Below are 16,565 nucleotides of genomic sequence, written 5' to 3'. Positions count from 1 at the left end.
AAATACGTATAGAGTGTTAGTTGGGAGGCCGGAGGGAATAAGAGCTTTGGCGATGCCGAGACGCTGGTGGAAGGATAATATTAAAATGGATTTGAGGGAGGTGGGATATGATGATATAGATTGGATTAATCTTGCACAGGATAGGGACCGATGGCGGGCTTATGTGAGGGCGGCAATGAACCTGTGGTTAATTAAAAGCCATTTATAAGTAAGTAAACCAAGGATTCACCGGGTTGTAAGTTCGAATTCTGATTGAGATGATGAGCTGCTTGGGTTTTGGAGGTTTCCAGGAGTAATAATAATAATTAATAATAATAATAATAATAATAATAATAATAATAATAATAATAATAATAATAATAATAATAATAATAATAATAATAATAAGAGAGGGTAAAGTCACTCCCATCATAGATCAAACAGGTCCACGGTATCGAGAGGTTAAGGCTACCACCTGCATAGACAATAGGTCTTAATGGTATGAGGGCTATCAATCCTACGTGCCCACCACCATCAGGAAGTTTTACCCGGAGATAAGGCGGCGAGTATGTAGGACTGATATCCTACTGCTACTAATGCCGATTGTTTGCAAATGTGGGAGTCTTATCATCACGCTATCCCGCAAGACTCCAAGGCTGTAACATTGATAACTTTACTATCTAAATATGAACAAAATCAACCCAACAGATTAGCTGAAATCGCTGCTTACAAACATCTTTAATTGTAAAATATGGGTGGAATGGAATTTTATCAATATTTCTATTTAAGTCTGTAGGGTTATTTGATCCTGTTTGGTGGCTAAGAAACTGGTTGGTAGTACTACATCGAAAATCGAGGATGAAGGAACTGGTCACCCTACTCCATAAACTCATTGCATAGTTGCCTCACGAGTGACGCTTTATTGGTGTCACTTATGAGTTTTCAACCAGTCTTCGGACTGCTGATTTAACGACGAAAAGGAAAAATGTTCAAAACTTGAACTTCTAAAAGAAGGATAAAACAGTGGTAGAGCAGAATAGATATAAATATTATTAGGCATTCTTAATTTCTGGTGAGACAACTAAAAATAAACAAGTTTACAGAAATTTAAAGGTCCGATCTGCCAGTACATGGATTAATCATTTGTAACATCAGCAATTAAAAGGTACCTTTCCTCTTATTCTGCCCTTTTCGTACCTGAAAACAGCTACATCAAACCTTCGAACACGTTTTGAACTTTCGCTTTCCTTGGAAATAGTTAAATCGAAATTCCTTCTAAATCAACTTACTATAGGTATTAATGTTTATATTAAAAATAAAGATTCCATTTACTTTGACATTCAAGTTCAAAGCAGGCATCAGTGAAATTAAACTTGGGACTACAGGTAAGGAAGGAAATGTGACATCTTCGAAGAATGTGGAGTGTAATAACGACATCAGAATACTGCGAAAAAACGTGCTTTATTTAAATTCTTTGTACAAAAATATAACGGTAATAGGCCGTCATCTCGATCACAGTAAACACGCCAGGTTTTCAATAGGAAACTGCCTTATGACTGAGGTGCGAGGGTGAAGATGGGCTCAAAACTAGAGTTAGTGGGATAGAGACTAGGGAAGTCACGGCTCAGTCCACAGTTCAGCCGAAGTGCCTCGCCTTCTCCTCGATGTGTGCCACGTAGTGGGCAGCCTTGGCGGCGGCGACTTCGGGGGTGTCGGCGGGGACTCCGTTCACGAGCACGGGGGCGGCGTGAACGCCGTGGTAGGCATGAACGGCGGCGGGCACAGCGGCGGGCAACACAGCGTTGTAGTAGTGAGGTGCGTAAGCGGGACCCACAGACTGGGTGGAGTAGGCGAACCCACCGGCTGTGTTGGCGCTGGAAACGATACCGGGGGCGGTGTATCCGTGGCTGGCCACGACGGCGGGGGCGGCGGCGTACACTGCAGGGGCGGCGGCGTACACTGCAGGAGCAGCGGCGGCGTACACGGCGGGGGCGGCAGCAACGGACACTACTTCAGACACGTCGGGGGCGGCAGCGGCGGCGGCAGCAGCCTCATTGTAGGCGACAGCGTGGGCGGCCTTGGCGGCGACGACGTCGGGGGTATCGTGGACGGGGGTGGGGACGTGGACTGGAAGGTTTGTGGCAGCCACACGGAAGCCGTTGACGGGGTCTGACACGTAGCTGGCGCTCTGGACGATGCCGTTGGAGTCGAGGTAGGAATATCCACCGCGGGTCACGCCGTCAGCTGTCTTTGTCTCAGCCTTGGAAGATGGGCCGCCGGAGTATCCGTAGCTGTACTGTCCCAGGGAGTCCTGGGCGTGGTACTGGTTGGACACGGACACGGCGGGGGCGACAACGGCGGCGGCGGGTGCCACTACGGCTGCAGGGGCAGAGTAGGCCAGACCGTGCAAGCCACCGTGGAGAAAGCCGGGCTTGGCGTGAGCCACGCCGATGGCCAAGGCACAGAGAAACACCTGCAAACAAATTTCTTAGCTGATTAATTTCAATGCCGGGCCGTTTACAAGTGAGTCATGTATTCATCGAGAAGTAACGGTTTAATCGATGTCCATTTTAAGTACTGGGGTAGGGTCTATAAGTTCGTCGGCGGGCATTGTTACCTATACCGATATGTTCGAAACCAACTGTATTAGTTACTGACAGTGCCACGGTTTAGAAAAAGCCAACGTTTAAGAGCCTTTTACGGCCCTAATCATCAAGAAAGACAAGGGTAATGGAACCATCTGTTGAATTAGTTACCAAAAGCTGTTCTCCAAGACTGAACCGACACATATTCTCGAAGAGCTGGATGTTCTAAAACTATGAGACGATACAAAAAGCTAGTAATTTCGTACAACTAAGTGAATGATCCTCCAAAGAGTACATGGGTATCGTGTGGTTAGCACGATGATCTCCCAGACGTTATAGCTGGTTTCCGTAACCCGATTTCGCTACCTATTGTAGCTTCCCAAATTCATCACGATGCTGGTTGCGCATCGGTTCCATACTCTGGCCGAAATGTCCCGAGAAAATTTCCTTCCCATAAGGACTAGAATCAGCGCGTATTCCGTAACGCGAGTTCAGGCATGATGGCTTTGGGCTTAGACTACGACGCTACGGTGCGGGATAATTTAGAATTGGAAGGTAATGAAAGAAGTAAAACAATCATGAATTGTTGTAAGCATTCCTTAAACATGTTATAAGTAGAGAACGTCTTTCTAGTTCCGTATCTATTACGTTTGATACGTCCTAGACGTATGTTATTCAGATATCTCCATGTTTCATGTACACAGGATGGCTCTATTAAAATTCTATAGGACCTAAAACGCCTAAATAAACAATAAATTCCCAAAATGCCTAAAACTATATTTGTGACTGAGAAACGCCTTTTTAGTATTTCGCGTTTATTTAAAATAAAAATACCGGTAGAAAAATGCAAAAATGCCCAAACAAACTACAAAAATGTTATTTTAAATGCAAAAAATAAAATCCTCTTACAGATAAACACTGGTCTGGCAAATTAGTTCCATACTGGTCTTAGAATGGGAGGGAAGAAGATTTTACCTAATTTCCTGGAACTGAAGTTTGTTTGGAAAAGTTTATCGCAGCATAAATGAGGTGGTAGGTTAATCTGGTTAGGCGAAAGATTACAAATTATTTTTCGCGTCAATGCGCCCCCGTTATACGAAATGAAGCTGTGCAATCAGCAATCAGTCTCTTTCACTGATACAATTTGTGTCTTCAATTCAGTAGCACTCATTATCAGCACCAGCCTTTGTACAGACCCAGAAACAAAAGTTTGGGCCACCTGAATTTCCTAGTTCCAGTTATAACATACTGCGCATGCTCAGTGCTTACTGAGCATGCGCAGTATGTTACAAGTTGAACTTGGAAGCACTGAGCATGCGCAGTATGTTACAAGTTGAACATGGAAGCACTGAGCATGCGCAGTATGTTACAAGATGAACTTGGAAGCACTGAGCATGCGCAGTATGTTACAAGATGAACTTGGGAGCACTGAGCATGCGCAGTATGTTACAAGATGAACTTCGAAGCACTGAGCATGCGCAGTATGTTACAAGATGAACTTGGAAGCACTGAGCATGCTCAGTATGTTACAAGATGAACTTGGAAGTACTGAGCATGCGCAGTATGTTACAAGATGAACTTGGAAGCACTGAGTATGCGCAGTATGTTACAAGATGAACTTGGAAGCACTGAGCATGCGCAGTATGTTACAAGATGAACTTGGAAGCACTGAGCATGCGCAGTATGTTACAAGATGAACTTGGAAGCACTGAGCATGCGCAGTATGTTACAAGATGAACTTGGAAGCACTGAGCATGCGCAGTATGTTACAAGATGAACTTGGAAGCACTGAGCATGCGCAGTATGTTACAAGATGAACTTGGAAGCACTGAACATGCGCAGTATGTTACAAGGTGAACTTGGAAGCACTGAGCATGCGCAGTATGTTATAACTGGAACTTGGAAAATTCAGGTGGCCCAAATTTTGTTTCTAAGTCTGTACATAAATTTCTTCTAAAATGGAATATTCACTCAAATTGAAATTATTAATTATTAATTTTATGTAAACTCCCAAAAGTCCTAAATTGGATTTTATAGAATCCTAAAACTCTAGTTCTTTTAGCACCTAGAAAACATTTCCATAGTCACAATATAACTTATAAAATATTTTATTTGCAATTTAAGGTTGCATATAATTAAACTCCTTCATTTACTCGTATTGTTTCATTTACACAATACGTTTAATTGTTCTAAATTTAATGGTTCCTGAACTATCCCGTATCAATTGAAAGCTATTTTATATCTTTATAGATTTACATTGTCTGTTTTTTACTAGTACAGAGCTATTGGCATCAACGATGTTAAGCAATTACATTTTGTTTCTAGCCCAGTTTCGTAGATAAACTTTATTGGACGTTTCAAATCCTCCGATACCTATCGCAGATATCTTGAGATGCACGGTCCAAAGATTTCTGTTGGTGTAGTGTGATTGGTTACTAATACCCGGACATATTGTACAGGGACATCATTTTATTTTTACTAACATTTTTAATATTAATCTGGCTATACCTTTGGGACAACGCCGTTTGCTACCCCCTTCCACGACTGGAGTTCGATGATACTGGCGTAATATACAAACAAATCACTTTACTAAGTATAGGAGGGAAGAAAAGTAGTTCATCCATTTACGTAAACTAGGAAATATCGCGCTTTTGAGTTTGATAAGTTTAATTAGGTTTTTGTTTAATCAAAATACAGTATAGTATTAACAGCGAGTGTTTTTACTCACAAACTGAGCTGTCCGTGTGGAGGTATTCATTATGTAGTGTATATTATACTGTCTACAGTACATTAGCGTGCAATATAGAGAATGAAGTTAAATTGAAAAATAAATAAATATGGATATTTAAACACATTTTTTAAAATGGTGGCCGATCATTTCGATACAGGCTTCAGTTCTAATGTGCATATTATCGCACTATAGACTATTGTACCTAATCCGAATTACCAGTTTCGTCCTTCGTAACTAGTAACTCATGTTGAAATAATTCTGTACCTACTCTGTACATACTGTAAATTCAATCTTCACTTCCGCCCGATCCGAAAAGATAAAATTATTCAGACATACTATCTACTGTCCGTGCAATTGGTTATATCGTAGGGTCGTAAAAAGGGAGGAAATCACGTGACAGTTAATTACTTAACGAGGCCCTTTTATTTAAGTATTTTAAACAGTTGTATAATATTACGTAGACGTCCAATTCCTAACAGAAATTAATATTCTCACAAAAGAGCTAAGACGACAGCCCAGCCACTAGCTAGCGAATAAAAGCTGGTGGGGGAAACCGGAATACGACGTAGGCAAATGGACGACAGTACCTGTGCGAAAATGATTCAATGTTGAAAGCTCTTTCGTCACTGGAAAATGCGAACATATTTTTGGAACGTACTGTTTGCTATGACCGTAAGGCGGTCTTGGATCTGTGTGGAGGACGGTTGAACTTCATTAGTAGAAGGGGTGGGAGTGAAGTATATTCAAAAACTCAGGTCCAATAGAAATTGAAGTAAAAATAAAATGATGTCCCTGTATTAATGAGGATGTAGGCGAGTCACTTCGCAGCAATTGAAGTGTCTTTCAAAACAAATTTCTTAAATTTTGTGTATTTCTAATAGTCCAGAGTGCGGTTAAGAGGTGATGGTCCATGGCAGTAGGTTCTTACCTGCAGTCCCTTACTCATGTTGATAATCCTAGCGCTGCTGGTATACTCCAGTACTCGCTAAGGAGTGTGATGATGGATCTTCAGAGCGACGCCGTTTTATATACCCACCCGGGCCGGAGGGAGGAGCATCTGTGTCGGGTATGATGATCACCTTGCCTTCTAGTGTAGTTCGACCCCCGGTTGTGGCAACCCGCCACACACTCTCACTTTCATTGTAAATATAGGTCCCTTCTGGTAAAGTGCAACTTTTTTCCTTGCATAGAAATTCCGTAAAGCTCGACAGAGGCGTTAACACGGGCAGGGCACCTTGGACAGGCTTCCTGAATACGGAGCTCGTAAAAAGGCGCGCGACCTCCAATTCGATGAATGTCACGGGTCATCCGACGGCTGCAATGAAAGGATGTGGTTACTAGCCCACTCAGAACCGATTTCGTAATCTCTGATTGGTCACACGAGGTTTTACCGTTTTCTTGATACCTGGAAGAAAGGTTCTAAAGTTCTCGGTTTGCATTCACCAAATATCGATCATTACTTTATGATAAGAGTGCATAGGCCTAAATTCCGTGGTTGAACATTATGAGTAAATTCGAATACTTGTAATACACAAACGATTAGGGAAAATACGGAAATTTTACTTGAAGCAAGTAAAGCTATCGGTTTGGAAGTAAATCCCGAAAAGACAAATTATATGATTATGTCTCATGACCAGAATATTGTACGAAATGGAAATATAAAAATTGGAGATTTATCCTTCGAAGAGGTGGAAAAATTCAAATATCTTGGAGCAACAGTAACAAATATAAATGACACTCGGGAGGAAATTAAACGCAGAATAAATATGGGAAATGCGTGTTATTATTCAGTTGAGAAGCTCTTATCATCCAGTCTGCTGTCCAAAAATCTGAAAGTTAGAATTTATAAAACAGATATTTTACCGGTTGTTCTGTATGGTTGTGAAACTTGGACTCTCACTCTGAGAGAGGAACATAGGTTAAGGGTGTTTGAGAATAAGGTGCTTAGGAAAATATTTGGGGCTAAGCGGGATGAAGTTACAGGAGAATGGAGAAAGTTACACAACACGGAACTGCACGCATTGTATTCTTCACCCGACATAATTAGGAACATTAAATCCAGACGTTTGAGATGGGCAGGGCATGTAGCACGTATGGGCGAATCCAGAAATGCATATAGAGTGTTAGTTGGGAGACCGGAGGGAAAAAGACCTTTAGGAAGGCCGAGACGTAGATGGGAGGATAATATTAAAATGGATTTGAGAGAGGTGGGGTATGATGATAGAGACTGGATTAATCTTGCACAGGATAGGGACCGATGGCGGGCTTATGTGAGGGCGGCAATGAACCTTCGGGTTCCTTAAAAGCCATTTGTAAGTAAGTAAGTACTTACAAGTGTTACTATCAAAGAAATTTAGCAGCGGATATGAACCTCGCCTACTTACGAGTACAAAATAAACAGACCAGAGTTTGATTTCTGGTAGCAAAATTAATATAATTTCTGTCCCCTCGAGATTCAGTATTTTTTTACAGCAGGTACACTATTTATTTAATAATAACATATACATAAAAACGTTACATTAAAATACCCCGAAAGAGCAAAGCTCGTGTTCGGGGACTGTTCCGTTACATAAATATACATACTTTGTAGACAAAATACTTAAGAAAAAAGGTCACATAAAGATGATAATAAAATTAGTAAATAATAATGCTAGTAATAACTGAGTGAAAAAAGGGACGATGTTGAGATTGGTGGATTAATATTAAATTGTTACTAGTAGTATAATTAGTACAGGTCATGTTGATATAGTAACCAAGATAAGATAGAAAAAATATACTTAGGATGGAAATAAACTTGTTTTACAATACATGGTACATAATATAAATACAGGGAAGTCTGTCATATAATTTTTTTAATTCTGGATCTGAAAATTGCATTGCTTAAAGTAGTCAATTCTGGATGAAATTTTATTATCGAATTATATAGCCGTGGACCATAATTTGTACTGTGTAGTAAAGCAGCAGATGTGAAACATTTAGGTTCAACTAATTTATTATGATCATGTGGCTGAGCTACAAAATTCATTCTATTTTTATGAATTTTGTAGCTCAGCCACGTGATCATAATACAAGACGAAGTGAAATTCTTAAATTAGTTGAACCTAAATGTTTCACATCTGCTGCTTTACTACACAGTAAAAATTATGGTCCGCGTCTATATAATTGTCTCCTATAGTTTATTTGTCCTGTGTTGTCTCAATAGATTGCTTTACGAGATTCTGATAACCTATTGACGATAATATGATAATTCAATTACAGTAATTAAAATTGTTGATAACTCTATAAAATATTAGAGCAAAATCGGCTAATTTTGTGATATTTCTTTTTAAATTCACCACGAAATTATACCAGCGACAAATGTAATTTTGATGGTATAGTGTAATTGGCAGAAGTTGTACTATAACATAGATTTTGTTCACTGCGCTCTTGCAGTGACGTGAGCGGATTTTTTTTTTTTTTTTTGAAACAACTTGAAGAGTTGTGAGATCTACAGCTTTGAATTTGTGAGTGAATACACCGTCCGATTTCCTTTGTTAATTGAAGAGTTTTTTGCTGTGTCTTGTGGTCCAAGTTGTTTTCAGTGGTAGTACTGACATTGTATAGCCTACTCCTTGACAAAAAATACATGTTTATCAATACGCTGATTATGTAACACAGCCTTATCTTGGGAGGTTATTTTCTTAGCGTTTTTCTCATTCCACGAGGCCTTTTTAATCTTTAAATTTTTTCTATGCTATAACAACACTATCTAGTGGGAGAAATATCAAATACATGAATTTATTTTTATTTTATTGGGTTATTTTACGACGCTGTATCAACATCTCAGGTTATTTAGCGTCTGAATGAGATGAAGGTGATAATGCCGGTGAAATGAGTCCGGGGTCCAGCACCGAAAGTTACCCAGCATTTGCTCATGTTGGGGTGAGGGAAAACCCCGGAAAAGACCTCAACCAGGTAACTTGCCCCGACCGGGAATCGAACCCGGGCCACCTGGTTTCGCGGCCAGACGCGCTAGCCGTTACTCCACAGGTGTGGACGCGCCTATTGATGATAACATGATAATTCAATTACAGTAATTAAAATTGTTAACTCTATAAAATATTAGAGCAAACTCGGCTAATTTCGTGACTTTTTTTTAATTTCACCACGAAATTATACCAGCGACTAATGTAACTTTGATGGTATAGTGTAATTGGCAGAAGTTGTACTATAACATACAGTAACGTGAGCGTTTTTTTTTTTTTTTTTTTTTTTTTTTTTTTTTTTTTTTTTTTTTTTTTTTTTTTGGAAACTACTTGAAGAGTTGTGAGATCTACAGCTTTGAATTTGTGAGTGAATACACCGTCCGATTTCCTTTGTTAAATGAAGAGTTTTTTGTTGTTTTCAGTGGTGTACTGACATTGTATAGCCTACTTCTTGATGAAAAATACATGTTTATCAATGCACTGATTATGTAACACAGCCTTATCTTGGGAGGATATTTTCTTGGCGTTTTTCTCATTCCACGAGGCCTTTTTTATGTTTAAATTTTTTTCTATGCTATAACAACACTCTCTAGTGGAAGAAATATCAAATGCATGAATTTATTTTTATCTTATTGGGTTATTTTACGACGCTGTATCAACATCTTAGGTTATTTAGCGTCTGAATGAAATGAAAGTGATAATGCCGGTGAAATGAGTCCGGGGTCCAGCACCGAAAGTTACCCAGAATTTGCTCGTATTGGGTTGAGGGAAAACCCCAGAAAAAACTTCAACCAGGTAACTTGCCCCGACCGGGATTCGAACCCGGGCCACCTGGTTTCGCGGCCAGACGCGCTGACAGTTACTCCACAGGTGTGGACTCAAATGCATGAAACGTACAATATTAGTGTGTATATTCAAAGCATCCCTGATATATTAAGCATTTTGTGAATATTGCAGATGGCAGATAATCAAATATGGAAAGAAATGCAATATACTGAAAATGATATGAAAGAGGCAATAGATTGTGTCTGAAACAAAGAAAAATTGACGCAGAGAAACCTTGTCTTTTTCTTGGCAAGTTCGATGAGAACCAGAAGGGACCAAAGCAGCAGTCAAGGAGAATGATATTTCTAGCTTCTCAAGTGAGTTAAACGTGGTAGACAACAAAAGAGCATCATCTTCAGGAACCAAACAAAGAGGACTGCAAGCATCGTGAAAGATGGGTTCAGATCCTCAGTTGTGATCAGTGGTTTTATGAAACGTGTCAAGTTCTTTCAAAATGTCGAAAGAACTTTAATTGTTTGTATTGTAGGTATGAATCTGACTGAAGAATTTAAAATTTGATTGAATATGCCTAAATATTTTGAATTTAAGGACCATTACGAAAATACCCTTGTAAAACTATCATGAAGTTATACCAACCCTTCTAGAGTGCTAAATTGTTTTTTTTATTTGTATTGCTTGTTTGTAAGTACCGTATAAATTTATTTGAGGTAAAAATGCTGACATGTAACTCCCTGAAACCTAATAATGTACGTACATTACAAATACTATTTTTTTTTTATTTGAACCTTAGTTTTGCACCAAAACCTGCCCTGTGCTCTTCTAATGGAACAGCATAAAATATAAACGATTCTTACCACAAAGGTAATTTCCGTTCCAAGACTACCTTTGCACGTGTGAATAGTTAATATTTTCACATGGAGAAGTTACAGATTTCTAGCACAACACCCCAATTGGAGGACCAGAGTTTTGGAGTCACTGCAGAAAAGATATAATAATGAAATTCTACGAAACGATGGGCATACCTATTCTTTTTTTATTGCAGTGAAATGTGTATCCCGAAAACCAATAACAATAGTAGAATCCAGGCGGATGAAATTACGTTGTTCAGAGGAGTTACAGGATGCGTAAGATCAGATCTCATAAGAAATTGACAATCGGAGAAGTACTGTAGGCACTTGCCGTAAATTAAGAAGATATCATCAACATGTGCTATGGAATGGGACACCTACTTGCAAAAGCTAGCCTTTCACTATCAACCAAATGGAAGAAAAGGCATGGGACGATCGAAAAGCAGTAGACTTATGAAACAAACAGGAAGAAATGTCTAATCCATGAACAAATGATGATATTTTTCCCATAAAGCTTTTTTTTTTCGAAACTCCATTTTAATTAGATAATATCATGTATGGTGTTCACTAAGTATCCAGAAGAAAAGTAATTTGCTTACGGTATTCACATTATTAAGACATTCAGCAAGGCCATGCAACTGGTTTAAGCTAATCACAAATCCAGTTTTTTTAAGTTTCTGCAACAGAAATTGTGTCTTTAAATTATCCAAGTTGCGAGTACAATATATGACGAGGTAACATGTATTCATATAAAAATTCGAACACCTTCCATGGCAAGATATTTAAAAAATGACATTACAAATAAATACATATTAAAGTGACTCAAAAGCGTAAATACGGTTAGTCATTTATTCCCTTTTCTTCTGGCAGTAAAGTAGACCATGAATCATTATTATTTACTAATTTCTTTTTCCTCAACAATATAATATATCACGGAAAATATCGGACTGGATCAGAATGCAATCATATTGGAATAAAGAAAATGAAATAAATAAATGCATTACATCAGTATATTAACATAGTTTCTCAAATTAATACGTGATTCAGGTACATCGCAAAAATGTTATTAGAGCTCCAGATAGAGAATTGAATGAGTACGTCAAGAATCTGCAACAGCAAGAAAACTTAGGCAGGTCAAGACTAACAGTACGATACAGAGACAGTTCAGAAGAAGATAAAAAATTTCTCGAAGTTATAGAACTGGAAAACTGTTTACTAAGACATCCTTGAAACAAAGAGCAGCCAAGAAATCTAATAGTGTGTATATTATTATTATTATTATTATTGTTGTTATTATTATTAAAATTTCCTAATCTATCTCCTTGTCCAAAGGCGTTTATATTGCTGTTTTCCTGAAGGACGTAGGTAATCACAAGTGTTTTCAGCCTGCTTTTCTCTTTTGGTTTCAAAATCCAAATTGCATTGCCATACATCAGACTGTGAAGGGCTAGTGTAGTGTTTACCTTTATTGCAGAAGATCAGACTTACGTTAGAGTGTTGGTCAACATTTCCAATATTTTTATGTGTGCATTGTAATTTTTATAAGCATCTTTGTTAATCTTCCCAAGACATATCACAGTACTAGTAATTAAAATTGTATACGTGTTAATATTGACTTAATTTTGTTTTGAATTAGATCCCGTTTCAAAAATGTCATTGTTTTGAATTCCTCTAGTGAAATTTCCAGTCAAAAGTATTTTGATAAATTTTCTACTACGAGTATAGACTATACAGAGTAAATACTAAATATCATCTTCAAAGGCCAGGCCGTAACAGACAACATCAAAACATGCATAAATAAGATAGGAACCAATGTTTATCTTGAAATTTTCCCCAAATGTCTGATGGGACAAGTATTATTTCCGTGGGAAACGCTTCTGTATGCACATGTTTAAGCTCAGACTACATGGAATGGAATGGAATTTAACTGAGGGAGGCACGGATGGCCCAGCACTGCGACCTGTTGAGATCTATTGCGCTAACCCTCGATATGGAATGAGTTGCGTGCCACAGATCCCCTACGCGCACCGACCTAACAACATGACTCCCTTAACGATCGGTCCCTAAAGCCGACAGAAATAATATACCATTTCGGCAACTTCTCCAAACTTCCGAGGCGAAACTCCTCTCCCGAGTAGGTCCACCTCGAGTGCTCGTTGCAGAAGCCATCCAACGTCGCTTAATTACATTCCACGGAGGCCGGTCGAGAGAGTCAGTAGCTTCGGAATGGCTCCTGTAGAGTAATCTTAAAAATCCAGAAACGGGATGATGAGGAAATGATGATGGAGGCGGAAAGGAAGTGGCGAAGATGAGTGGGGTTCCAATGGCCTGATAAAGTTACCTGGCATTCATCCGTAGCAGTGAGGGAAAACCCCCGAATAAACCTCACCCAGGCAACTCGTCCTGACCGGGAATCGAAGCTCACACTGTAACTCCCACATGTCCTCTTCGAGCATCCCGCACTTCCAAATTGCACTTTCCTTCTTATCTTTCTGTTTTTCTCTCTCTTTCTCTTGGCTTTCGTGAGTTATTGCTCATTCCCCACTTCACACCGCGCGCTTAGAAGAGTCCGTTTAAGGAACGCACTTATTTCGCCTTGCATCCGGATTGCTCCGTGCCTGATGCCCCTCCTCGCTCCGCCCCGCCGTGGCCGTGAGCCTCCCTTCCCGTGGCACCACGTGGAGTCCACATGATAATGTTATTACACAGATTTAAGCATTTTATTCCAATCACAGGTGTTGCATTCAGGGTCGACCGAGGCGACACCCATAACATGTCTCTGTTTTCTTCCACACTGTCTCAAATTCATATTTTTTTTGTAGAAATGTTAAACTTGCTGTAATTTTAAAATTACCTCTTGATCTTGATTAGCATAATTATTAACTTCAACATAAGCTCCGATACATACTTATGGTAACCTGTGAAGTCACATATTACAGGAACTGCATATTCTATATGTGTAAAAGAATTTCCATTACGTGATATATTCTGAGTTTGCGAAAAAAATTAGACAACTTTTTCGCTCTCTAATTTCAAGAACTTTCTATTGCAAAAAAAAAAAAAGTCGCCTAAAGCATACCACCATTCAGGGTCCTGTGCAAATTATATGTGCAATATTGTTTCTCTATTATTATCTAAACGACTTATACATACATACATACATACATACATACATACATACATACATACATACATACATACATACATACGAGTACATTCATTCATTCATTCATTCATTCATTCATTCATTCATTCATTCATTCATTCATTCATTCGAGTCAGTGTTCTATCTAAGTGCAGATCTTTCACTGCAAGATGAAAATAAATGCAAATAAAATGAAGAGCATGGTCATAGGAAGAAAAATACAGAGGATAAACTTGCGATTGCGAATTCTAAATGAGGCAGTACAGCAAGTGGACAACTTCAGATACTCAGGGTGTGCTATAAGCAGTAACATGACTTGCTGCCAAGAAGTCAAAATGAGGATAGTAATGGCCAAGGAAGCCTTTAATAGAAAAAGAAACATCTTCTGCGGACCTCTGGAAAAAGAACAAGGAAGAGACTATTGAAGTGCTCTGTATGGAGTGTGGCACTGTATGGGGCAGAAACATGGACATTACGACGAAGTGAAGAGAAGCGACTAGAAGCATTTGAAATGTGGATATGGGGAAGAATGGAGCGTGTGAAGTGGACAGATAGAATAAGAAGTGAAACTGTGTTGGAAAGAGTGGGTGAAGAAAGAATGATGCTGCAACTGATAAGGAATAGAAAAAGGAATTGGTTGGGTCACTGGCTAAGAAGAAACTGCCTACTGAAGGATGCACTGGAAGGAATCGTGAACGGGAGAAGAGTTCGGGGTAGAAGAAGGTATCAGATAATAGACGACATTAAGATATATGGATCATGTGAGGAAACAAAAAGGATGGCAGAAAATAGGAAAGACTGGAGAAAGCTAGGTTTCCAGTGAAAGACCTGCCTCTGGGCAGAACCCTAAATGAATGAACTTACGGTTCAGTCCTTCAATTCTACCTGAGGTACTCTGACTGCAGCGTTGTTGACTTTCTACTACCACCTTACTGCAGTTGATGAGTGACATTTTCAGTTCTTTGTGATTAATAGAAATATGTACTTCTTATTACAAAATTACTATAGAATGGTCAAAAATATACTAACCTACACAGGAAGTCTAGTTTTAAACAATTCTACTGGAATCCGCAACCAAATTTTAACAAAAAATATTTTCTTTTTCCGAAAGCCGTCCGCAAAGAACAAAATAATCATACTTTTTATTCGTCATACTTTAGACTCATATCTGACAATAAATGTAATACATTCCCTTGCACTCTGTACAATCATAAGCAGACTCGACTTTAATCCTGTATTATAGAAGCACAAGTCCCGCTCTCTATTCTTATACCTCACAGATGGCGTGACTCTAAGGTCTATTATCATGTTTGCGATACTCAAATAATTCAAAGCCTAAAAAATGATGATGATGATGATGATAATAATAATAATAATAATAATAGTAATAATAATAATAATAATAAATTGATTAATGAATTGAAAATGTGCACAAGGTTTTCTGAACAAATACAATCAAACAACGAGCAATTGTTTCAATTATTTTAAAAACCTGTAGTTATGTCTAAGTTCTCTCCTGACTCCCCATTGAAAAAATTGTTCTCGGTTCTAGTTCCAGTTGAATTCAGAAGAATGGCAGAGATGACATATTCCCCACAGTTCGACTGAGAGCCCTGATTACCTCTGTGACAGCTATGTCTATGTCCTCTCTTGACTTTTTTGTCACTTTACAACAAGAACATACAGATGACTTTCTTGTAAAATCAAGGTAGTCACCCCATATTAGGGACTCTATTAGGATATCAAAACACAACATTCTGCAAGTCACGGAGCTTTTATTTGCTGCAGTAATTGCAGTTGCTTAATTAGTAGAAGTCTTGCAAGAGATTGGTAATATCCTCTGAAGAAGAAAATTGTTAACTTCCCACTCCCAATGAGACCTTAAAGGTAGTCAGACATGTTCAATTTGTTGTTTTTTCTTTAAAACAATTAAAAGTAGGCATCACCAACAAGGTCTAAAATCTCATATAAGAGAACATCTTACCTAGATGTAGATATCTAGCCTAGAAAAGGCCACAAGTGTAGGCCAGGCTAAGCCAGAGATTTGCTCGGGTGTGGGTTCGATGCCCGCTTGGGTTGATTACAAGATTCGGTTTTTTACAACTGTTAGACGAATGTCAGGTAATCTATTGCGAATAATTGGCCTCATCTCGCCAAATACCATCTCGTTATCATCAAATTCATCAACGCTAAATAACCTAGTAGTTGGCACAAACTTCAGAATGACTCAAACCCAGTCTTCACCTGATGATGAAAAGCTTCTCTCACAAGCCGTCAAGACCTTTATCATGTAATTTCAACGTTTTATGGGGCTGTCAGTTACATCCAGATACTGGGAGAAAATATTTATTGTATATGCTATGCAATGGGTGAATACCACTGTTCGTTGCTATTATAAATAATTGATTAACTAGCGGACTTACTCGTGTTAATTATGTAAGTCTTTGCGGCTTACAGTTGTTTCGGTGCTTCATCACACCATCCTCAGAGCCTACTAGATCTCGGCGTCATCTCGAGCTTATCTGC

At 38.9% G+C, this 16,565-nt stretch overlaps 1 pseudogene; it reads right to left on the bottom strand.

Annotated features, from left to right (window-relative positions):
* Window positions 1-1,421: 1,421 nt before the first annotated feature.
* Window positions 1,422-16,565, bottom strand: part of LOC138698904 (calphotin-like) — a 36,616-nt pseudogene continuing 21,472 nt past the window's right edge.

Source organism: Periplaneta americana, chromosome 4, assembly GCF_040183065.1.
Source record: "Periplaneta americana isolate PAMFEO1 chromosome 4, P.americana_PAMFEO1_priV1, whole genome shotgun sequence".
Lineage (NCBI taxonomy): Eukaryota > Metazoa > Arthropoda > Insecta > Blattodea > Blattidae > Periplaneta > Periplaneta americana.
This window is presented reverse-complemented; position numbering and strand designations above follow the sequence as displayed.